The sequence below is a fragment of the Ochotona princeps genome, chromosome 11 (genome assembly GCF_030435755.1).
Source record: "Ochotona princeps isolate mOchPri1 chromosome 11, mOchPri1.hap1, whole genome shotgun sequence".
Classification (NCBI taxonomy): Eukaryota; Metazoa; Chordata; class Mammalia; order Lagomorpha; family Ochotonidae; genus Ochotona; species Ochotona princeps.
The window spans coordinates 52,642,756-52,670,050 of NC_080842.1; positions in this window are offsets into that span (position 1 = coordinate 52,642,756).

Genomic DNA, 27,295 nt, shown 5'->3' on the forward strand with positions numbered 1-27,295 from the left:
CAACATGTTCCCACCTAGGAGCCATATGATTTTTAGAATGAAGTAAGCCAGTTTCAAAAGGACACATATCATACGTTCTCTCTAATTTAAGGCAACCTTCATGAAAATACAACAAAATACAAGATCAACAGATACATAGGTAAACATGTATTTACATATATTCACCTAGAGGAGCTGTATAATGGAGATTAGGATACTGAGAAGCAAAAAAAAAAAAAAAAAAATAAAGCATTGCAGTGTGTATCTCTTTTCCCAAATAAAGATGGATTCCTAATGAAACTGTTAAATGTATCTTGATAGTGGAATGCTGGAGTTTCTACCATTGTGTATAACTATAGGGTCATGATAAACAGATGCCGGAATGATAGATTGATGACTGTTGCTGAAGGACTATATTATTGAAATAATGTGAGGGACAACAGTGGTAGGGAGGTGGAATATGGAGGTTGGAAGGGGCAATCACTGTGCTCATGGAATCGTATCATGAAAAAATGAAAACAAATTTGAGCAGAAGGAATTAGGTACCTGTTAAAATGTTTTTTGATTGTTTTCTTTGTACCTTTTTTCTTTTTATCATTTTTTTTTCCTGAATTGAATCGTATTTAGCAATACAATATAAAATGACACGGTATAGGACACAAATATTACTAACCTTGCTGTTATCAACCTGTTTATTATCTCTCATATTATAGAAATAAATATCGCCACCTACATGATATCATTCACAGAGGCAAATTTGCCTGAGGCTAGTGCTGTGTTTGCACACTGCCCATTTGCTTCTCCAAGACGACCGCAGAAAAAGCCAAACAAAATAAATCTGTCCAGAACTTAGCAGAGATTAAGGGTTCCTAGTAATTGATACCGTGGTTCCACACAAATGTCTTGCTTTAGGGAAGACAGATTGTGCTTCAAAGGAAATTACATGTACAAGCTCATTTATCCTGTACAAAAATGGCAGAACTGATGTGTCTGCAAAACAAGGGTTTAGATTACAATATTCTTCAAACCCTGACTGAATAACCCTTTACTGGGAGAAATAAAACAAAACATTTGTAAAACGTAAGCAAGGTGAGACAGAGTGTGTTGTGTCATGTATTTTGCTTCTTGAGCCACCGAGAGAGGATACACGGGGGGAGATTTGAACCTACTTTCTTTATATTTCTTTGAAGTGAAAAGTCCAACAGAGAGTTCACGGAGTGGTACACTCTTTTCTCACTTCACCTTTTGCTGGGAAGGAATTGTGACATAACAGTTCTGGAGGAACTCTGGACATGGATAACTCAGAACTCCTATATTTCCTATGAAACTTTTCTAGATGTCTGCATTGCTGTTAGCTCTTGATCTTTGTTGAGCTTAACAGGACAAGGCCAGTCTTTGTGGCTTGCATTATAACTGGCCATTTTCCCAAAGCTTCACTGAGAGAACAATTTTCTTAAAAAAGAAAGCAGCATCTTTAGTTGCATTCATTTAACTTTGCTAAGTAGGTGCTTCTGGAATACCGACGGCTTCGATGGGTCCAAGGGGCTCTCAAGTGTAATGGGGTTCAGTGCATTCTGGTTGAAAGAACAAAGCACACCATCAGTCCTAGCATAGGTAACTTTTAGGCCCAAAGTTTAACTATTTTAGACCTACAGCATGTGAGAAAGTACATACAGTGGGGAAAAGACACCAGAAAGATGTCATTTTGTTGGTCTTTTTTTTTAAATTCTCTTATCTTTGATGCATTTTTCCTTTTTTTTAAAAAAAGATTTATTTATTTTATTACAAAGTCAGATATACAGAGAGGAGGAGAGACAGAGAGGAAGATCTTCCGTCCGATGATTTACTCCCCAAGTGAGCCGTAACGGGCCGGTGCGCGCCAATCCGATGTTGGGAACCAGGAACCTCTTCCAGGTCTCCCACATGGGTGCAGGGTCCCAAGGCTTTGGGCCGTCCTCGACTGCTTTCCCAGGCCACAAGCAGGGAGCTGGATGGGAAGTGGAGCTGCTGGGATTAGAACCGGCGCCCATATGGGATCCCGGGGCGTTCAAGGCGAGGACTTTAGCCGCTAGGCCACGCCGCCGGCCCGATGCATTTTTCCATTAGGCATTTTCTGTGCTTCAATGCAATTGTCAGGGTGATTTTAATATACTTAACTAGAGGATGCATTTTTTTCAAAGTGGCAGTTTGAGAAAATAGTTCATTTTGGTTGGGGGGAGGAAGGAAAAAGGGATGTCTATAATCTAGTTTGGGCCTTGTCAGGGAAAAAGAAAAAAAAGTTTTCTAATGACAATTCCATGTAAATTAAGACCTAGCTTAGAAAACAGAAATCGAGTATTTTCTTTCCTAGGAGAAAACAAGTAAAAAAGACAAGTCATGATATGATAAAGGAAGCCAAAGGACTTCTACAAGAACTAGGGAAAGTAAAATACAGTAACAATAGCTAAAGAGGAGGCTTGAGACTCCAGTGCAGGCTGTAGGCAGAGGATGGCAGGTGTGGTTTGCTTTTGAATGTTACGAATGTGTGAGAAGTTATTCTTTATTTTGGGTTTCAATGGGTAATTGATAAACCATTTTGAACCGTTTTAGATGGCAGGTGTAATTCCTGAAAGTACCAGTATCCTGATTTGCAGCATTTTGTAATTTTAAGTAAGCCTCTTTGTCAGCATTGATACCATATCCTCGTCTATAAAATGCTGATCTGTGGCAGAGACTTCTAATCTTTAAATAATGAATTGTAGTGACCCGTGAATTTAATTCAAAAGGTGCTATGGCAGTGCAACACAGTGAAGTGTTATGATCTTGCTTAAAATATTCAGAATCATTATGCCTTTAAAATGTTCTTAGGAATTACGTTCATTGTACATGAGACTCTTCTGTGAGTCCAAAAATGTAAATGATTGCTTGGATGGCTAGCCCCAGCTCAAATTATTTAAAAAAAAAAAAAAACAGACCAGAGGAGAGTGATGAAAATTTTTAAAATTGCCAACCTGTGTAGGTAACTGTCATTTCAGTTTACATTCTTGCGGTAATGGGCATTTGAACTGAATTCTACTGCATTAACTTTTCAGACTTGTTTTGGCACGCTTCCCGAGTCTCTCTACTGCTAAAAATATCATGTGCAATCCTCTCCAGGGCTCAGGAATTGCCTGCTGGCCCTTTGTATTTCCAGACACAAAGGAACTGCAGAGACACTTACTGCTTCCTCTCAAATATTTGAATCGCCTTTCCTTAAGGACAAATATTTTATCATTCAAACAAGGCAAAGAAGCAGATTTTGTTCTTTAGTGTACAAAGTCATGTAATTTGCACTGCTACTGAGAATCTCAGAAATCAGCTTGGACCGTTGCTGCTAACAAGGTTGTGGACTTTGATTCCAGAATAAATGAAAAACACACAGGCAACATCATCACCAGTTAGTGTACTCTGGGAGTGGAGGCAGTGTTTTCCATTTAGCCTGCATGAAAACTAATTACGGTACATTCTTCTGCATTACAGATTGTTTAATTTTTGAGTTTTCCTATCAACGTGGAAATATCTCAAAGCTTCTTCTTGAGTCAAGACTTTCCATCTTCCATTTTATTCCTTTTTTATCAAGAAATCATTTTATTTTGTACTAAACGAGTACTGGCACAGGCTGTCAAGCAATTTATTTTATAGCTAACTTTAGCACAAAACTATCATTGAAAGTTTGTAATGTAATTGAATAATACATGGTATTAATTTCCGAAGCAGCATTTTGGCAAAGACTTGCATCTTTTTGTATATCCTGATTGTCTTCATTGAGTACTGGTTTATTCACAGAACTAATGAAATCCTAAATAACTCCTCTAAAGCTTGGTTTCATAAGATGGTTTTTACATAACTGTGAATCATAAAACTCTATAGAACTCTACTTGGTATTAAGGATTAGACAAACCCTAAATGGGTCTACTCTAATGTTTATGGTCATTATTCATGATGTATTTGCCCCCAAAGTTCAAGTCCAGTAAATTGCACTCTTTGCAGGAGTCTCGACTCACTGTCCTCTACTACACATCTGTGCTGAGTGCTGGACGCTTGCCACTGAGTACCACACATGTGCCCTCACTGCACATTCTTACAGGGATGCTCTGGTGATGGAAGGATTTCCACCAGGTTTGCCGTCTTTTCAATATGGATAATTGGTTACCTCTCTTTCCAAATCACGTTAGTGTTTCACACAGTCCTGCCATATGAGCACATTGGTTATTCTGCTGCAGTCAGCGTTGCAGTAATAGTTTTCGTAAGTCTTCTTGAGGACGCTGGAAGTGCTGACATCTAGAGAACGTGGCTTTGAGTGTGAGTGCTAGCCTTATCAAGTTGTAATGCCCACCTTGTAACTTTTTCTAATGCAACTTCCTATACAATGCATGATTTAGGACTCAAGCTTGTGGTTACAAAGTAAACGGAAATATATCACTGTAAAAATCAAAAGAAAAAGTAAACAAAGAGGCCTTCCTTTACACAGCAGGTCATGTTGGTATATGGTTTCTATGAAATACCAACAGAGGAATTATATAGGAAAGTCAATATTCTGAAAAGTTTTTAATTATGCTTATGATCTCAGGTACAGTTTACATGATCAGTGTTGAAACAAGCCATTCAAAGAGTGCTGTATTTGGTCCCTTTTTATTTCTGCCCAGAGTTCTGGACCGAAGACCTTCCAGAGAGAACTATTAATGATAAAAATGTATCGACACTGTAACAAGCGATTGCCGTCCCATGTTACTTGTTCGAAAAATATTTTTCTTAGAAACATGTAAAAATGTACTGTAGACAATAATTAACCTTGGTTTAGTTTCTCTTGCAAGAATGAAAATAATAATAGTCTATACAAAAATAACTTTCTAAATGCTTTAAACCAACAAAATTTTTTAAAAATATGTCCCCCATCAGAGGAATGGCTTATACATATATATATATATATATATATATACATATATATGTATATATGTATATATATATATATATGCCTCTGATGGCTTTATATATATATAAATTTAGGTTTACTACAAAGAGAAATGAAACTCTCATTTGCAGCAAAATATGTCAAAATTGAGGATAAATAACCAGAATGAATGAAACAAGTCATATTTTAACACATAGAACAAAATAAGTGCTACTCAGAAAAATATGACATGTTTTTCCTTACTCTTGGGAGCTAAAATTGACTAAAAAGGGAAAAGGAAAAGAAAAACTCATTATAAACAAAGAAAGTTGATTTCTATAGTCTGGGGGTGGGAGGTGAAGGGAAAACATGGAGTTTAATTTTTTTTAATAGAGTAGGATGAATTGGTTACTTAAATTTGACAAAGATAATAATATGGTAAAAGGTATATGAACACTTTCTAAATTTCCTCTCAAGTTCTGTTAATACTTTAAAATCTATTCTTAAAATTATGAAATGATTGTTTTTACTAAAATTTGATCTCATTTGACTTAATTGGATACTTTAGGCAGGTGGGCATTTAAAAAATGTGATCGAAACAAAGACTTTAATACCAAATAATATTTTAGATGTCTTAAAATATGGTTAATGCTGTCGGAGCGCGTCCAACAAGAACACTGGGGTGAGAAATGCAAGCCTGGGAACCTGTTGGAAAAGGCTTGAGGAAGAGGGGATGAAGGGTCCCTGGCCCAGCAGGATGCTGCCCCCAGTGAGTCCGTGGAGGTGTTTCCTTACTCTCCTTGATGAAGGGCAAACATCTGTGCTCTAACTGGTTAATCCACAGCAGACAGCACTCCGTATCTGTTCCCCCTTTTATTAGTTCTTTGACCAAGGTGCCTTGTTAACTTTCCTTGAACTCCCTGCTTACAGACATGACCGCAGTCTGATTTGTGTTTGAACTACTGTTTTACTAAGTGTGTAAGAACTAAAACCCTGGAAATAAGCTTTGTCAGTTGCCCAAGAGAGCATTTTCTTCCCGATTTCTTTTGGGATGCTCTCCTGCCCGCAAATGCAAAAGGTAAACTTGCTATTAGTCTTTATTTTGTGATATTTGTGATATTTGATATGCTGCGATATGTTGTGCATCTGGCTGTAACGGAAAATATATTGGAGAAAGCATTACCTCTAAGTGAATTACTGAGGAGACAGGGGAGGACAATCGGAAACAAAAATGCTGGTATGTGCATGAAATGTAGAGTGGCCTGGCTTAGAAGCGAAAGAAAGCTTTGCGAGTATAGCATTAAAAAAGAAAAATTTATAAGTCTTAAGACAATACAGGTAATAAATACATGGTTTCAAAAATATGCTATGACAAAATAAGAATGAATGAAGATACTTGGTGGAGGAATTCTATTCACCAAACTCTGTCATTTTGCAATGAAAATAGTAATATACAGATAGGCACCTTGCCAAACTTTATAGAAAAAAAATCTGACACTACTGTCACTTAACTTTGGGTTTGTAAATTGGTATGGCAGTAACAAAATTTACACAAATATGTGGAAGTTGAATAAGTTATTTTTTTTACATTTATTTATTTATTTAGAAAGATCAGATTTACAGGGATGAGAGACAAAGACAACGATCTTCCATCTGCTGGTTTACTCCCCAGACACCTGCAACAAAAGGAGTTGAGCCCATCTGAAAGCCAGGGACCTTTTTCACATCTCCTGTGGGTGTGCAGGGTGCCAAGGCTAAGAGCTGTCCTCTGCTGCTTTCCTAGGCCATAAGCAGGGATTTGGATTGGAAGTTAGGCAGTTGAGTCACAATCTGGAACCCATATGGAATCCTGATACTTTCAGAGTGAGGATTTAGCCATTGAGCCATCATTCTGGGCCCAGGAATGAATTCTGAAATCATATCTCATCTCTTTTTTTTTAGATTTTTCACTTCTTTTTATTGCAAAATCAGACATATAGAGAGGAGAGACAGAGAGGAAGATCTTCCGTCTGATGATTCACTCCCCAAGTGAGCCGCAACGGGCCGATGCGCGCCAAACCGATGTCGGGAACCAGGCACCTCTTCCAGGTCTCCCATGCGGGTGCAGGGTCCCAAGGCTTTGGGCCGTCCTCAACTGCTTTCCCAGGCCACAAGCAGGGAGCTGGATGGGAAGTGAAGCTGCCAGGATTAGAACTGGCACCAATATGGGATCCCGGTGTGTTCAAGGTGAGGCCTTTAGCCGCTAGGCCACCTTGTGGGCCCTGAAATCATATCTTAAGGACACTTGATAAGACAGTAAGAATCTAATAAAGATTAAAATACAATTGTATATATACACATTATAAATGCATAGACACATTTTCATAGACTCATATATATGAATATATTTTAAAATAATGTTCCTGTATATAAAATAAAAACATAAACCTATATATATACAGAGTATTACAACTTAATATCCTTTGATAATGACAAATAATGTATAAAAATATATCAGAAGTTCACATTCAAGTCCTTTTCAACTTTTAAGGTTAGCAATCTTAGTTGGTATTTAGAGAAACTGTCTAGGGATACTGTTTGATGGAAACTATTCTTTTACGTGACAGCAGATGGCACTATGGAACTTTTCCATTTCCTTACAAGACGCAGCAGAAGTAAAAGATGAAATTCAGGGAAAAACTCTCTTTGAATAAGTTTGTCTCTCATTTCTGTTTTTCTAAGGTCAGTTGACATTACTGTTTAATACACAACACAGGAAATGTCAAACTAATTTGCTTTCCCCTTACAACTATATTAAGAGCAGTTTTACAGATATAAATGGAAATGTTTTCCTTATAATTCTAGAAAGGCTTACATTTTACTTATTTTATGAAAATAGTTTATAAGTTTATGTATTTTCTAATCACTTTAAGTATTTTGTAGAGATCTATTATAACAGTACAATAAACAGATTTTATTGCACAATGTCCTATTACCATATTTATAGCTCAACTGGCCTTATTGTAACCACTTAGCAATCCTCAAATTTCACAGTGGATTTCTTTTCTCTTCCTATCTACAACGGCTGTAGAGACAAGTTAACACGTATTATGCATTGCAACTACTCATTCCACTTCCTTGTCTTACAAACATTCAGTAATTTTGTATTTCTAAATTTTGTACTGTGATGGTGATGTGATTATAAAGAATTTTACTTTCAGTTGTGTTAAAGAGAACATTATAAGATATCCCATTTTTCAATTTTGAGACAAGATTCATCTAAAAGAGCATTTTTCACCTGCTTTGGTTCATTTTTAAAAGCTGTATAGCTTCTCCTGGCTTGTATCTTTCCTCAAACAAATTGCTTTGGGCATAGTAATATACCTATTCATTTGACTTGCTATGTCATGCATTTGGATATTATTATTTAATTGGCAACGTGTATTCAGTGAAAATAACAAATAATAAATAACTTTCTGTTTTTCACTATTTACTTTCATTCTCATATCTTTCAAGAGTCTATCAAATTCAATGTTTTTGGACACTACTTTAATAACCATCCTTTTAGTGCTTGTCTTAGCAAAGTTAATGGATTAAAAATCATTTTTAAAACGAGCTTTGAAAACCACCCTCCTATAGTTGGTATGGGAACAACACAGTGTATTTGCAGATAATGTAATACATTTGATGGTAATATTCTAAGCCATTATTTAAAGTTTCATATTTAAAACAGCATTAATAGTTTTAAATGTATACTTAGAAATTAAAAGTGAGTGCCAGATGATAGATAAATATGTACTGATTGTCATCTAATATGAGTCTCTATTCCGCCTACATATTCTTGACTTTTACTTATGTTGACAAAAAGCAAGCCTCAGGAACATCTGTAAACCATAAAGAGACTGATAAAATGGCTTTTCTTTCATTTGACATTCCATAAATAGGACTCCATAATGAGAGTGTTTTAACATAAAAGAGAGAAGGCATATGCTTATATGACTGTTTTGGTGAAACTGACTAAAGGTTACATGAGAAATAAGTTAATGGACTGAAGTTTATAGCTGTGTGTATAACTGTCAAATCTTTCTGTAAATTACCTTTCTCTTTTGCTGGCTGGAATGTAAAAATCCAATAAACTGTTAATAAAAATGGAAAGGTCATATGTAAATATCAGAGATCTTGAAAATGAACCAGAAAAGATGATAGTTTGCAGAAAAATATCATTTTATATTCTGTTTCATTGTATTCTAAATGTGATCTGGGTTGCAAAGTACGCTTCCTAGGGGGGAAAACGAGCAGGGAAAGTTTCTATTAAAAAGAGATTAGTTTCCCATCTGAAAAAGAGAAGTTTGATTACTAATTGGCTGTTGGTTTCTGCAACTTCAGAAGAATTGCAAACAATTAAACGCTTTGATATTTTCTCTGATCAAGCAAACTTTTAATAGGGCCTCATGGAATTATTCCAGAAACACTGAGAGAGCACAATCTGTGTGGGGTGTGTGCATGCAAGGGGAGGTTCATTGCTCTGGGCCTGGGAGGCTCATCTTGCACCTATAGCCAGACCCCTAGAATCCTGCAGTCTCCTGTCTATCCTCAAAGTGTCAAAGAAGCAGGGTCTGTAAGATCTGGAACAGCAGAAACTGCTCTTTTCTGGCATATTCCAATTGCTCAAAGACAGAATCGTTCTTTGAAAGCCTTTTTGAAAGCTGTGCTCTCATACAGGCAATGTATTTAGTCCTAGAGTGAACCCGAGTTTGAACACAAGCAGCTTTTGATGAGACCAAGCATGGTGCCCCTTGATCTTGGAGGTCTGTATTCTAAGAGCCATTCTGATGCCTGAAAAGAATAGTTGGTGGAGGGCAGAGTGTGGTTTTGGTCCCAGAATAGTCCTTGAAAGGACAATGTCATTTCCCTTTTCATCTCTATGTTATTTTATCCACATCTCATCTCTCACATGGTTAAGCAAGATCAACATAAGAATCAAGTGTTGTCAAGAGTATGAAGTGATAAACAGCATTGATTGTCAGTGATGTCTTTCAGCTGAGGGAGTGATTAAATTGCATAATGTAAGAAGAAACCCATTTTTCCTTAAATATCCTCAATTATTTGCCAAAAGAAATGAATGCATGGATGAAATTATTTAGACCATTGCTTCGCATTTTCCTTAAACACTCCAAATTATTCATTAAATGTGACAAGTGACTGGATGAGTTTATTTCACTAGAAATATATGATTAAGTTAACATTTCTAAAAAATTTATAGTGTTCACATTTGATATAGAAAAATACATTCTTTTCATTAACTGAAAGCTGGGAAATATGCTTGAAAAGTGTGTTTGCCTTAATTTAAGATGATATGATGTTATGTATGACATGTTATGTTATGTATGTTATATGTTGTGTATAAACTAAAATTGAAATGTCAATGAGGTGGTCACAGAAGGTGGTTAAGAACTCACATTTACTTTTAACATATTGGTTACTCATTACTATGTCAATTAATTCCATAATGATGTAAATTTTTGCTGATGGTATGTTGGAGCTTTTAATTGACTGGGATGGTACTCTGCTGGCTCTGTCTTCAGACCAGAGAGGGTATACCTAAGAAGCCGTTGAACTTGACTGGACAATAAGATGCTGGACTCTATGTTTGGTATATGCTTGCAATGGGGGAATCTCAACTGAACTTGAACTGTGGTTATGCAACAAGGTGAAGGAATCCACCATGGTGGGAGGGTTTGGGGAGGGGTGGGGAGAACCCAAGTACCTATGAAACTGTGTCACATAATACAATGTAATTAATGAATTAAAAATAATAAATAACATAATATATATATATACAATTCTTTCTGAGCTTTTCTGTATATTACATATAGCATTTATATATATTTACATATGAGTTATATATATAATCCTAATACATGCACTTTCCATCCTTTTCACATTCTAATTAACAAAAGCTAACTATTCATCATATTACTAATTAGAACACCTTCTGAATTCAAAGAGTTAAATAATGTCAGCTTGAAAATTCCACAAACAGTCCTTGAGAAAGCCAGATGAGGTTGCAAAATCATGTGACACACCCCGGTCAGCACGTCCAGAGGACTGGATTTATGACTGCAGACTAGAAGTAGCCACTGTGACTCAAACCAAGCCTTACTGCTTGGCCAGAGGCCATATCTCCTAGCACCCGGTTTTATCTTCTCTTTTTCCTTTAAAGTGTCTTCCTGTTACATTGCAAATGAGGAAGAACATTATTACTGATACTATTATTATTATTATTTATGAACAAGGCCCATACTTCACTCAACTGGCCTCTTGAATTATTTTGTTTCCTCACATCAACTCTTGTTTCAGGTGAATTAGTTGTCTAGCATCAAATAGCTTTGTCCTAACATTAACTGATATCATATACACAAGCGGGTTTTCAATTTTTTTTAAAAAAAAGCTCCTTCCAGAATAGATTATTCTATATTTAAATAACATTGGCTTAAGGTCAGATTTAAATTAAAAGCTCTTTCAATTTAAACCTTCTGATTCCTTGTGATCACATTTCAATTAGACAATGAAAAACAATTTAGTGAATACTTAGCTTAATTGGTTTGCTTCTACTTTTTGACCTCCAGGACTCCACTCATGTATTCTATACAACATGCCTGTACAATTATCTACTTTGTAGCATGCACATCTCCCATGATTTTGTACAAAGCTGTCTGATTTAATCACTGTTAAATACTCTTTACTCCTCCTCATCCTTTTAGAATAATATGGTTCAAAATCCTAACTTCTAAATTCTAGTTTCCAAAGAAAACTATTATCTTGTACTAATAGGGAATGATATGCCACATCAATAAATGATGCCATAAGGCAATTTATCCGCACAGTTGTGCCTATGTTACTGGATTTTGAGACTAAATAATAGAACAAGAAGTTACCAAATTATAGTTAATTGAGTAAACTAATCTCAAATCCAAATTTGCTCAATTGAATCATTCAGTGTTTGGGTAAATTTTTATTGCAAGGTGGCCTCCCAGACTGCCCAGCCAGATTCTAAGTTCCGCAGCACGGGGTGGCCACTGCCCTCGAATCGGGGACCTGGATCGCACCAGCGCCTCCAGAAATGTTGCAGAGCAGAAAGCAAAAGCATGCCTGACACAAGTGTAGGATGTACAGAAAAGTCTTCATTAGCCAAGTGTAGAAATAGTAGCTCCTGCTACATTCTGGGAGCCAAAAGGCTATACAGCCAAAGTTACGGATTTTAAGCTCCCACTGGCACACAAAAGCAAGGGATTTTTTTTTTCTCAAGCCATCCAATCAGTATACCACATTCTGGTTGCATTCAATACAGATCATCTAATCAACGTAAGTGGTGCATAACACAGGGTATCCAATCCACGTAAGTTCAGACCATACCTTAAGCCAATCAGCTAGCAAGCAAATTTACAGAAACAGATAGGTGAGGTTAGCTGTGCTCAAAGCTTAGCTAAGGAAACAAAATGGAGTCACATTTGTTCCACTGCTGTAGAGTGCTATCAACCGATTGCACCCTGTCACAACTGTGCATATCTCTAAAATATGTAAGTTCAATTGTTTAATATTCATATTGGGTATTTCATTATAGCTTAATAAACTTACAGCTTTACAGGCATCTAATTTTAGAGGAGTTACAGATATTCAACAAATGTGTGAAAAATGCAATCCAAAAATTATTACTGTTCTAAAAATAAAAGTAATTGTATATGAATGCTGGTCTTGATTGCCCAGAGGTTTTACAAGAAAGGTGATTTGATGTTACTGAAGACAATTTCCCAAAGATAAAATTTTCCCGGTAGAGCGAGATATAGGATGATTGATGGCCCCTCATTTTTTTGAAAAATATAATTTCCAAAAACCTGATATCCATTACAGCATTACTACTGAAGATGATTGTATTTCCTTCTCTTTAACCACACTCATTTAAAACAGAGTCAGTCACTAAAAGGGGTAAAAACAAAACAAAACAAACAAACAAAAGCCAGTAGAGATAGTTTCACTCCCGAATATTTAATTTCAGGATAGTTTTCTCCTATTTTATAAATTTGTAAAGGAAGAAATAAACTTGTGAAGGAAATTACAGTATTTATGAAAACTATATAATTCTTCTTTACATCCTAAAATTGATACAATTAAAACCACTACAACTCATTTGGAAAACATTCATGAAACAAAACTAATTGGGTTCTAGAATAGCAGAAGTGAAATTATCAATAACCACCTTAAAATATTAGACATAATTGGACATCAGATTTAAACAGTAATTAATCTAACTTTCACAGATTTATGATTTGTCTGATTTATCATGGTGTCTGAAGAAGAAAAATATGGAATATTATGTTTATATTTGATAAATATGTGAGGAACAAGCTCAATGGCTCAATGGTTAAATCCTCATCTTGCAAGTGCCTGGATCCCATATGTGTGCCCATTCCTGTCCCGGCTGCTAAACTTACTATCCAGCTCCCTGCTTGAGGCCTGGAAATGTATTAGGGGATGGTTCAAAGCCTTGTCATCCGCTACCCATTGTGGGAGAGCCGGAAGAACCTCCTGGCTCCTATCTTTGGATTGGCTCAGCTTCTATTTTTATGGCCATTTGGGGAATGAACGAGTAGATGGAAGATCTTTGTCTCTCTTCTCTGTAAATCTGATCTACCTTTCCAATAAAATGAATAAATATTTAAAAATATATGCAGGGAAATATATGCAGGTGAAGTGGATAAGCATAACTCAAATCATAGCAATGAAGAATAACTGTCAGTCAATCCGAAGCATGAGTCAGTTTATAGAACCAGAACACAATGAAGAAAAAGACAGTGTCCTAGAGCCGGAACTCCAGGACACTATCAGGAACTAACGCTGTTCATCTTTCCTTGAGCCATCCACAGAAGCAATCATGAATTTTGCCAGGGAAATACTATAAAAGAAAAAAATAAGTAGACTTTTGGGAACTGCCAGAAGACTGACTCTGAACTACTTTAGATTTATGGAGACCCCAAATCTACATAATCCAATCAGAGTAGAGACTTAGGGAAATGAGATGGTCAGTAAAATTTTAGCTCCTATTCCTCTAAGAATAAGTTCACTGGAACTTTGTACTGATTCTGTGGCTATTTTCCTAGTTCCAGAATGCAGGTTTAGAATAGGTAAGATTATCAGCTGGAAACATCTTCACATTGTTTCTCTGATTTTAAAGTGAGGGCTACTCTGGCGGGAAAGATCAAATGGAAGCCATCAAAACTGTCCATTTATATGAAATTATGTTTTAAAAGCAATGCTCCACTCCAGGAGAGATTGTAGAGCTTAGCTCATCTATCAGTGGAAATTCAATTGTTCTATGTAGCCTGTTTAGCAGCCGCATCTTGGGTAGTTACACTGAGTTATCATAAGCTTATCCAAATGGTGAAATCAACTGTGGCTGTTGTGCCACATATGGTTTCATTGCTTGAGAAAATCAACATACCCACTGGTACCTGCTGGGCAGTTATTGATCTGGCAACTGCCTTTTTTTGTTTTTGTTTTTCATTCCTGCCCACAAAATCCATGGGAGGAAGTTTTCCTGTAGTTGACAATTTAGAACAAGATTTTAACTGTTCTATGATCAGGCCACATTATCACTCCATTTCTGCATCCTAACATAGTTCAAGGCATGTTGATTGTCATTAATTTCTGTAAGATATTTATCAATCCATTACATTGCTGATGTCTTCATTATCATATCTAGGAAGAACAGCTTACTATACAATATTTTCTGTATAAAGTTGCTTCTGTCCCACTACATATTTAAAGGCAGATACCATGTTTCATGTGTTTAGACTCTGGTTACATGGACATGAAGTTCATAAAAAGCACTAGAACAATATTGCTTGAGACAATAATGATTTTATATTATTACTTTCAATATATATTAGAAAAAATGCTCGTGTGCTGCCCAGGAACATGGTAATACTATTTCCCTCTATAGATTCATTTGCATTGAATGTGAGCCAGTGGTGACTGTCATCCGCTCAGTTTGGGACTTTACTTATTTGAGAGTCAAATTAAGAACATTGCTTTATCAAAGAAATTTACTTTCACAGACAGAATCATTTTAGGGTTTCTCTAGTCTTTATTTCCTTTTTTTCTGAAAAGTAAAACAAATGTCTATTGGCATGCAAGAAAACAATACCTCCCAAGTATCTCAGAAAAATATTTACAGAAGGAATTGGTTACATTGATGATTGAAGCTCAAAGGGCCACAATGTCTACTAAGAGATTCGGAAAAGCAGGAATCACTACCACTCCTAGGACAGAGGGATGTTTGAAAGAAATTATTTGAGAGCCTTGGAGCTGCTCAGTATCAGCGAATGAATTTCAGTAGCATCTGCAACTGTAGAAGGTATTGCTGCAATATAGCAGAGAGAATATTAAAGAAGACATCAACATCAGACATTCCAGTGAGAATAAGAATACATAAAAGGGATCATGGGAATTTCTACCTTCTTGAACTCTATTCTTCCAGTTCCTCCTATTGATCAGAAGTTGTTATACTCACAACTCTACATAAAGCAAAAGGAAGTTTTAAAGTGCTATGAAGGCACTTAAAGCAAAAACAGTAAATTCCTGACATCCATTGTTAGATAACATGCTCAAAGATACATATCTCAAGTATGTCTTATTAAATAAGAAAAGATATTCACAAAATATTTACAATTATATTGTTCAGAATGAAATAATGTGGTTTAAACTGCTATAGACAATGAATTCATTTTGAAATGCTGTGCATTTATTTATAAATTTGTATCAATACAGAAAAATCTATGACTGAATCGTTAAAACGTCATTTGGTTCACACATTAGGAAAAAAATCCATTCTTATCTGATTTAGAAAGAACAATATTAAGAGGGCTCACTGATTTTTGGAAAGCATGGGGAGAAATTGATTGAGCTACATTTTGAGCCTCAAATCACTGCTACATACCACTTTTAGTTTCAAATTACACATCTGATTCTGCTACAGGGAAAGGATGTTAGACAATTAAAATAAGAGCAATCAAAATTAATGATTTTTTTATGAAATTCAAGTGCACTAAAATTATTGCCTTTGAAACCAAGTTTCGAATGGAAACCTTTATTTGCAATATTTTCTTCCTAGTAATTTTAACATTTTGTGGAAAAGCTTGTGTCAAAATAACTCTGACATTTGATCAACAATTCCCTAATTGAGGATTGCATATGAACACATTTTTCCCTCATGAGTGAATATATCTATTTGAAAGCCACGAAAGCAAGATATCTTAAATACAACTTCATAATGGATACTGAAGATTAATATGGTTAATGCTAGTTAATATTTTTCTAACTTCGATGATTTCTTTGTCAACTCAAGCATTATATTCTGTCTTTGAATAAATAATAAGTCAGGCTGATAGATAAAAATGTCAGAAGCCATCCGAATTACTAAATCAAAATACATGTAAATTTTCAGAACTTTATATTGAGTTTAAATGATTAGAGTTCACCAAGTAAGGTCAGAGAGGACCTGAAGATGCTAACATGTGCCTTAGATAAAAGAGATGGATGTCTTATTGTGAAATTAATCAATAATCCAATTTAGGTGAAGGATTAAGGACCAAAAAGAATCCAACAAAATATAATGCCAGAGGGCTCACAAGGGGAAGTCATGCCATAAAACCAATAAGAATTAGCATATTTTCCTGTTTGAAAGGGAAAGTTGACATTTTTACATGGGGAGACATGACCAGTTTTAATTTTAGGAGATCATTCTTGTTTTGCTCTTAAGCAAACATTGACTGGAATTTTGTTTTACACTGAAAGAAAAAAAACAATCATTTTTCTGCAGCAATTAATTTTGAAAATGATAGTTGTTCCTCAATTATTCACAGATTAGATGGATTAGAAAAATAGATTTTTTAAAATAAAAAGATAAAATACAATTTATTATTTAGATCATTTGAAGTATGAAAAAGGATTAAACATGACAGTCATTTTTGATTTCTGATGTTTTATGTAATAAAATGCTTAATTAATTGCAGTATCATATGTGCTTAATATTATTCATATATAGTATGTCATATCCTTATGTTCAATATAAATTATAATATCATATGTCATTTGCTTATTATATGATTGAAATTAATAATATAAAATAATATTAATTATTTGTTATAAGTGTAGAATTCTTACATCAGATACCTCAGGTGTCATCTGTTTAATTATTTCAAAACTGAAGGTTAGTTTTATGTGTCAGCTGGTCAGATAATGATATTTGACCAGTAAAATATCAATCTAAGTGTCATTGTGAGGTTGGTTTATTCAAATTTGATTAAAATTTGAATTATTAAACTTTGAATAAGGCAGAATACTTTTCTAAATACGAGTGGTTAAAACTGAAGTACAATACTCTTCCTTTATCCCTGGTTTCACTTGCTGTGGTTTCAATTCCCGATGGTCAGTCAGGCAAAATCCAAACATATTAAATGGAAAGATACAGAAGAAAATGATTCGCAAGATGTACAAATATGTATCATTCTTCAAAGTGTCAGAAGGCGCCAGAAGCTTCTTCCAGATCTTCCATGTGTTTGCAGGATCCCAAGGCGTTGGACCATCCTCGCCTGCTTTCCCAGGCCACAGGCAGGGAGTGGAAGGGAAATGGAGCATTCATAACACAAATCAAAAGATGCAAGACAAGAACTTTTTCCACCACACTACTGTTGCACTGGGCCCTACTGTTTTCTCGTAGTGTCGGTGTTTAAGTAATGCTACATAGGATCCTGATGCTACATCACAGTGCCAATACCATTCACCTCTCTTCCTCCAATCAAGCTCGATTTGTGTCATCACAAAATACAATGTATTAAAGTGCAAAAATTATAGAGATTACATAGCATTAGCCTTCCCTCGAGCATATTGTTTTACTTTGATTATCATTTTTAATCTCTTGGTGTGCCGAGTAAACAAACTACATTTTATTATAAATAGGTGAAACTCTAGCATGGTTGTAGGAAATCAGTACATGATTAGGGAGTTGGCATTGGAGGCAGGGTTGTCACTCAAAATCAAGTAGTCTTTTATGGAACATGATCCATCTGTTGGGCATCAAAACAGCTGTACCAAAAACCTGCTTCTAGAAACATACTTTTTTTCTAGTTACCTGTAATTCTAGTTACCTATAATTTCTAGTTACCTATAATTCTAGTTACCTATAATTTCTAGTTACCTGTCTATAGCCCATCTCTTTATTTCAGCATTATACCTCTACCTGGAAACCACGTAGAATCTGTTTTATTCATCTTCAACAACTTCATAGTAGAGCAGAAATTATTTCTTCAGCAGTGTAATCAAGTACCATGGATTTCATGTCATTTATATACTAACTTCCAAATATTTCTTCCATTGACAATCAGATAATCTGTCTGTAGTTGGTTGAAAGCGCTTGCCTTCCACTTGCTTAAAATTAACCTTGGGATGCTGTTTCTGATTTCTCTGTCTGATTTGTTTTGTGTAATTTTTACCATTCAAACTACAACCAAAATACTTCTCTTCACTATATCAGTCTAAGAAGTAAGTTCTTATACTTAACATTCTAGCCTAAGCACCAATGTTGTTTCCTTGGATTAATACAATGGCATCCTCAAAGCATTCTCTGCTTCCATGCATTGCCCTGTGTGGTCCATTCTTGATTATTGAACCAGAGTTGAGTGAATCATCTACCGTTCTGTAAAATATCTCACAATGACTCCTTACTTCACAAATTACAAAGTCATGGAAATGCTTGACAAGCCCTTCAACAATCCCCTCATCAACTTTGGGCAAATTTTCTTTTTTTTTTTTTTAAAGATTTTATTCATTTTATTACAGTCAGATATACACAGAGGAGGAGAGACAGAGAGGAAGATCTTCCGTCTGATGTTTCACTCCCCAAGTGAGCCGCAACGGGCCGGTGCACGCCGATCCGATGCCGGGAACCAGGAACCTCTTCCAGGTCTCCCACGCGGATGCAGGGTCCCAATGCATTGGGCCGTCCTCAACTGCTTTCCCAGGCCACAAGCAGGGAGCTGGATGGGAAGTGGAGCTGCTGGGATTAGAACCAGCGCCCATATGGGATCCCGGGCGTTCAAGGCGAGGACTTTAGCCTCTAGGCCACGCCGCTGGGCCCATCCCCTCATCAGCTTTGGAAAGCAAGAGCTCAATTGTCTGTTATTTCAGATTTCATCATTTACTTTTCAACACAAAATTTTTACTGGCTTACTGTAACTAAAGTATACCAGCGATTGTCTTATCTGCCCATTTTCCATGATTAGACCAATCTCCTTTCCCTTTACCCTATCAAATTATTTGAATTTTAGTAAGTTTTATTTTATTTGTGATTTGATAACTATATATGGAAAAAACTTGTGCTGATAAGCTCAGTGATGCATTCTAAATAGCAAGAATAGATTCCGGACATGGTAAGTGACAAATGAGTAGTAAAGGATTTATGGGTGAAGACTATTACATTGACCTAAGTTTCCTAGCGAGATATTTGAAATTCAGATATATCATGCCTAATCAAAAGCACAAAGCAAGAATTCAAGCACTCTGAAAATAAATAGCACCGTTTATATGGTTGAATATTTTAGGCATCCATGGCAAACAACAATTCCACAGTGTTATCATGCTACTGGGAATGAGCAAGTGTCTTAAAAACATATAGATCTATGATATATATCATCATATTTGTACATTCATGTTGAAACTGAGATGTGGTATGTGAATGCACTTTGATTTGGGGGGATGACTGTGATCAGTGACTTTTTTACAGTCTAAAGAATATGATTAGAGTCAAGAGAAAGCAGAAAATACATGAGGAAACAGGACATTTGGAATAGAAATAGGAAATAAGATGTGCAACATGATGATGATTCTTTGTGTGAACTGCAAGAATAAAAGTTGAAAATGCTTCATCTCAAGTGGTATTTACGTTGCTTCTGGGTGTATGAGCTTGAGTCCACAATTAACTTTTTGAAACATACAAAATACATATTTAAATATAATCTCCAATTTTGGGGAATCTAAATTTTAAAAAAGAGCAACTCCTAAGTAATATTTGATGTGAAACCTGACATGCCTAAGTATTTAGCTTTGTATCTCTGATCACATTACGTTTTGCTAGAAGTCATGGTTTTCTGAGAATATGTTTTTGTTGACTTAGAAAATTGCTTTGAGCCAAATACACACTTTTATAAAAATCTAACTTTTGCTTACATGCAGTTTTGTGCCAAAGAAATGCAAGAATTAGATGCATATATTCTATAAGATTCAAAATTGTACTTAAATAATATCAAAGATATTGTCATAGTAACTTCGTTTCAGCCTTCAAGAAAAATGTTCTGCAGAGACTGAGTATATTGTAAAGCTTTTTGCAAGATTAAACTAGGTCTATTTTAAGGACAATTGAGCATTAAGCTAAAAGATGCTCTAAATAGTAGTAGCATGCCTTTTGAATTTAATGGCTGTACAACTTCAATCACCAATACTTGCTTGAATACTCTTTCAAACTGAAAACCTAAAGATACTAAAAAACTAAAGGAGAGCACTAAACCAGATAAAGCCCAGATGAAACTTTCGTTTTAGACATTGCTCTACTTCTTTGCTTAAGTCAAATTCAATTTTATTTTTGGATGTCAGGAAGAACCCAGCACCACTATTGCACATATTTTGTTCAAAAGTGTGTATTTAAACAATTGAGTCAACATATCAGCATCTAAGCATCTTTCTACTCTTCAAATACCTGACATATGTCTTTCAGGTTTTAGTGCTAGCAAAAAGTAAAGTGACAATTCCTTGTGAATGGTGAGAGTTTCAATTTGTTTTTCTGCAGCTAATGTTTTCTGTTGATAATTGGGGACAATGAAAGTAAATTTAGAAAATTGTGTAGGAATGATATTGTAGAATAGAAATTTCCCTGTTTCGCATCATATGTATTTCACATCAAATATTTTGAACTCCTTTCTTTCATTTTGGAAATTATTCTTTTTTATGTTTCATATCAAAATAGAAATCAAAATTTATGTTTTACTTGTATAATAAGGAATACACAGCTGAGTGCTTTGGAATTGGGAATGCAAAGGCACTGGGGATTTTCTCCCTTTGCTTGGGCATTGCAAAGTAATCCTCAGGGATGCAGCAGGTTCTCAACTTCAATTATTCAGTTTCTTGACACACCTTGACTAACCATGTTGCGATTGATGACTATTCAATGCAGAATGGCATCATGTTCCCCCAACACCAGAGGAAACACTTACGCTTTTCTACATACAGTTTTGGTTGTATAATTTCTTGAGATGTACTATCTAGCATTCTTGGAGAATCCACAAGAAATAACATATGAATCCCATTTAATATAAGCAACCAGGAACCCTTTATGATACAATATGTCTTAATATGGCTAGCATTCTCCAAGTCTATTTTTAAACTATTTTTCTTTATTTCCTTTGCCTACTCTGCTATTGTAAAATTTTAAGGGACAAAACACCAAAACTTTCATTTACATTTTAATTTCTCATTTGTTTTCAAGCGTAACACTGAGAAATTCCAGGAAAAAAATCACTCTAAAAGCTCACTATTATCATCATAACAAATCTTTAATGCCTAAACCTTCACAATTGTCTTCCTTATTGAAATTTGTATATCCCCATGCACCATACCTATATTTGTTTTCATATATTTCTCTGTCCCCTTCTTTATTAAGGCAATCTTCATGGAATATGTTGTTTACAAAATACTCCTGTCACTTGACAGCTATGTCTTGTAAATTGTGAATTTCCCCACTATTTCATTGCCTTTTACTTTTTCCTCTGAGCTCCAATTCCTGAAACTCAACTAATACATTTTCAAATGCTTCTATGCATTTTATGATGTGTTTCATTGTGTTATCATTCTTGTGACTCTAAGCAAATTTGTATTTTAAATATGATTAATATGCCCAGCAGTTCTAGCCCTATCTTGAACTCTTGTCTTGTAAAATGCCCTGTACTGGAGCCAAGTGATTAACTGATAGGAGGCCTAGCAGATCACATTGACTGACTGATGGCCACATTGATAATTGTTGGAAGAGAGCATCAATGCGTCTCACTTCACGTTAACTGACTGAGAATCACATATACAACTTTGCACCCAAATGCAAATGTGATAAGTTGGATCACAAACTGTCCCTCCCAGTAGATATCTGGAAGGACCAACTAGCTCCCATATGGGATCCTGGCATGAGCAAAGTTAGGGTTTAGCCACTGGGCCATCATGCCAGGCTCTCAACTACTCTTTTATGCATTACGTTGATTTATTGCTGCCTATCCTGATTTGTATAATTTTTCATAAAAGGTTAACTCAGTAACTGCCTGTGTTCACTTGGCTTGTCATTTGATTAAAATCTAAAATGTGTGTCACTTGAAAAAGATCTTAATTCTTGATACTGCATTTTATTGCCAAGTATTAGAGAAGCCAGATCACTCAGTATGGACTGGTACAACACAATTTATCTTAAACTCAATGCATTCACACAAGGATTTTCTGTCCCTATGAATCCATTTCATCCTTCAATATGTTGCTTAAATATCCTCCTCCCAATTTTGTCTGTTTTGGATGATTTCAACACTTGATCTGATAATCAGAAAAAAATGAATCTGTACTTCCAATATCCCATTGAGTGCCAGATTTACAAACCTTGTCATCAGTTACAAAAATCTATAATCCATCCACTTCTACAATATACAAAGCTGATTATTTTCTAATACTATAATTTCTCACTTACACTACTTTCAGAAACTATACATCATGTCTTCACTATTATTTCTTTGTAATCTCTGAATTGTACATCCACAAAAGCAATTTTAAGCATCAATACTTTGCCTCCAGGTGAGTTCTTGTAAAGCTTCTGCTTTTGAGAATATCTTATTTTTAAATATTTATTTATTTTTATTGCAAATGCAGGTTTACAGAGAGAAGAGACAAAGAAAAAGCATCTTCCATCCACTGATTCACTCCATAAGTGGCCGTAGTGGCTGGAACTGAGGTGATCCAGAGACAGGGACCAGGAGCTACTCCCTTCTCCAACGTGAGTGCAGGGTCACAAGGGGTTTTGTCATCCTCAACTTCATTCCCAGACCATAAGTTAGAAGATGTCGAGAAGTGGAGCAGTTGGGAGACCAAGCAGTGTCCATATGAGATCCTGGCACTGGCAGGGGGAATTATTAGGGATCCTGGGAAATATGTTTTATTCATTATTTGTTGCTCCAAGAAAACCTTTCCCAACACGTAAGCTGCAAGGTCCATGAACAGTCTCAAAACCAAGGTGAATGAAACTTGTGCATGTCTGAAAACCATCACTTTTTTGTTAATATCAAAAGTAATGGCATTGACCATTCTGAAATTGCTCATCACTACTCTTTCCTCTGAATAATAGTATGTGCTGGTTTTTTTCCTATGTCAGCTTGATTGTTACAAGGGATGTCCAGATACTCAAGAAGGCAATATTTGCATGAAGACCTTCAAAGTTGCTTCCTAAAGAGATAACTTCCAAATCAATTGAGTTAAGCTCTGTGTTCACCAATATGGGCCTGCATTATCCAATAACTTCATGGCACAGATTTTAAACAGGCAAAGGAATGGTGAATTCTCTCTCTCTCTCTCTCTCTGTGTGTGTGTGTGTGTGTGTGTGTGTGTGTGTGTGTATTCTCCCCCACTTTGAATTGGGACATCTATTTTTCCCATCTTTGTTCATTGGCATTGCAGGTTCTCAAGGCTCTGGCACTTGCTCTTTCCTTATGAGCCTCCAGCTTTCTCTCCACCACGTTTCACAGTCATCTACCTCCAAACTGACAGCATTCCACCAATCCCTGATTCCCAGTCCTGCAGATGAGTTACACTACTCACCTTCCTGATATTTCAGCTTGAAAATCATGCATCATGGGACTTCATTGCTTAAACTGTTAAAGCAGCAAGCTCTTGTAATGGATCCTTTTGTACACAAGAAACTTCAAAAGGTTCATGAAAACTTGTATTATGGGAGCTGTTCCATGGTGTAGCCAGTCAAGCCTCAATCTGAGGCTCCGGAATACCATATGGTTATTGGTTCAAATCCTGGATGCTGCACTTCCAAATCATCCCACTCTTGATGGTCCTTGGAAAACAGAGGAAGATGGTCTAAGTCTTTGGACCTGTGAACCCACATGGGAGACCCAAAAGAAGTTTCTTTGTCTTCAGTTCATGTCTTCAGACTGGCCCAGTTCTGATGGTTGTGACCATCTATGGAGTGAAACTCTTCAAAGATCTCTCTTTCTCTCTTTCTCTTTACTTCTTCTATTACTGTGTTTTTAAATAAAAGATAGGAAATCATTTTTAAAAGGTGCTATGAGCAAGTTGTGCATGGATTTTAAAAAATGTGCTAACATTAGCTTATCTTTTAATTTTATTATTCCACATGACTGCTTGAAATGAAAGTATCATAAGTGACATCAAAGCATAAAAATTTTAAGGTACATTTTATTGAAATACAATGTAAGGCTAAAAAGATATCCAAAACAACATTTGTATTACTTAATTGGGATTTTTTTGACTCAATTTGCTGTATTCAATGTTAGTGTTATGAGATTGCTAAGGACATATTATCATACGAAATAAGCCAACTAACAAGGTTTTTATAAAACATTTAAATGATTAATGTAGGAAAAAAAAGTTAAAAATTATGAGCTAAATTTAGGAATAAAAAATGCATTGGTAAAATGAAAATATTAGTCTAGTCCTGCATTTCCTTTTTACGATTTATTTATTTATTATTGGAAAGGCAGATTTACAGAGAGAAGGAAATACAGAGAGAAAGTTCTTCCAATGACCGGTTCCCTCCTCAAATGGATCAAAGGCTAGAGCCAAGCTGATCTGAAGCTGAGCCAATCCGAAGCTGAACTGACGTGAAGCCAGGAACCAGGTGCTTTTTTCGTGTCTCCCAAGTGGGTTCAGGGTCCCAAAGCTTTGGACCATCCTTTTCTGCTTCTTCAGGCCACAAGTAGGAAGCTGGCTGGGAAGTGGAGTAACAGGAAGACAAACCAGAGTTCCTATGGATTCCCAGTGTGTGCGAGGTGAGGAATTATCCACTAGACTGCCACACTGGGCTCTAACCTTGCATTTCTTTCTTAAAAGATTATGTAATTAACTAATTTCAAAGGCAGAGCAACGCAGAGAGAAGGAAGGACAGAGAAAAATCTTCCATCTCTTGTTTGACTAGCAAAATGCTTGCAGTGTCAGGTCTGCACACAGCTGAAGGGAAGCACCAGGAAATCCAGCCTCAACTCCCACATTGGTGTCTGGGGTCCAAGTACTTGAGCCATGTCCAAGCTGCATTGGAAGCTGGATCAGAAGCACAAGAGCCTGGGCTCTAAAACGTCACTGTGATGTGGAAAGCCAGTGTCACAAATATATATATCCCACTTTGACAGAGACATTTCAGTTAAAAAAAAAGAAAAGCCCTAAAGATACAAACTAAGAATGTAGGCTAGAAAAGATCACAAATAAATGGTAAAACCAGCCACAGGCCTAACAGTAGGAAACTAGTTTCTCACGTGTAATTGGTAAGCACGTGGATTTGGACACTGCAGCTTTGAACGCAAGTTTCTTTGGCTTTTCTAGACCTCTGCAGTTGGCTTAGCACTTAGGGTGTTAGTGATAATAGCCTCAACAGTTGTCGGACAGAGACCACCACTGAGAAATTACTAAAGAGCTATTGATAAACTTAGCCTACGGTAACAAAATATCATATACTGAGGCTTTTAAAAACAGAACTTTATTTTCCTACCCTTCTGAAGGATGGAAATTTGAATAGATTGAAAACTCTGGGAGGAGTCATCTTTTTTGGTTGTAGAAGACCACTTTCTGATTGCATCCTCACATGATGGAAAAATCAGTCACTAGATGATAGGTGATATCAGAGGCAGGCAGATATTAGATTTTCAGTAGACCGATGTTCTCTGGTACCTCTTTTTAGAAAGCTGTTAATCTCCATCACAAGGACTCTGGCATCATGTCCATTTCTAATTGTACTGTTTTTCAAAATCTCCATGTACATATGACCAGGTAGGGTTTCATCATAATAATCTTGCCAAGAAATTTTTAAGAGAAAGGACTTCATCCTTGGTACCCTCACATTTTTATATTTCTTATATTTAGACTCAGTTATTCCAAATCTTGAGCTCCAAACTCTGAACTCATTCCAACATCAAGTCTAAAGTCTAAAATCTAAAGTCTCTTCTAAACGTTATCCAAATCCGAAAGTTGTGAGATTCAAACTATGATTCATCCCAAAGCAAAATTCTTTCCCAATTGTGAACCTGTGAAATCTGTGTGTTTCCAAGACGAAATGCAGAAGCAGGCATAGGACAGAGTTCCACTTTAACAAGGGAGAAATGGCGTACAGGATAATAAAAGATGGAAAGCTATTTAATAGGCTCGCTCTTTTAAGGTTTGAGAATTTGGCTTCACATCCCACCTGCCTTGTCATTTGGTCTGGCAGAGTCAACCGCGTGGTCCTTCTCACAGAGCTTTCTGTTAGGTCCTCCTCGGTGTCAATGCTGTGCACTGCCTTGCCCTTTGAAACCCAAGTAGAGGCAGCCTGGCAATGTGGACACACAAACTCTGTCTGTGGTGCTGTGGTGGAAGTGAAAGCCCTGAGCATTTCTGAATAACCTTTTTTTTTTTTTGAAAGATTCCACACATTTGAGCCAAATAGCTGTGTTATTTTGACCTTTGATTCCCAGAGTGTGGAATCTGATAACTCGGACAACTTTCCTTTATTCCCTATTAATACTTTCAGCTCAAATTGGCAGTGTGGTCTGCTGAAAAAAATCTTACAATCTTTATGTTCAGTGATTGAATTGGGCACTTTGCTGAACAGTCTCCCCATTGCTTACTATATGTTACAGACCAAGAATTAGCCAAATCTTAAAATTTTTCTCACGATACCCTCTTTAACCCACTTATCATTTGTCTGCATTTTTTTCAGACAAGAATACCAAACCATTCCTTTGATACTTGACTTAGAACTTTTTTTTTTTTAGCTAAACAGTCCATTTTTAAATATCCTAAAATTTTACCTTCCACAATGCCCTGGGGCACAATGCACTCAAGTTCTTTGACACTTTAAACCAAAATCAATTTTCCTCCAGATTCCAAAGGTACTTTATTCATTTCTGTCTGACAATTCTCCAGTATGATCTTTGATGTCTACAATCTATTAACATTCTGCTCATTATTTCATAAAAAGAAAGCTTTTTCTACTTCTCTTTCTTAAGCTTTTATAAAAATTATTATGCTAAACTTCATTTGTTTTAAAAGATCAATGTATTTATTTGAAAGGCAGAGCCA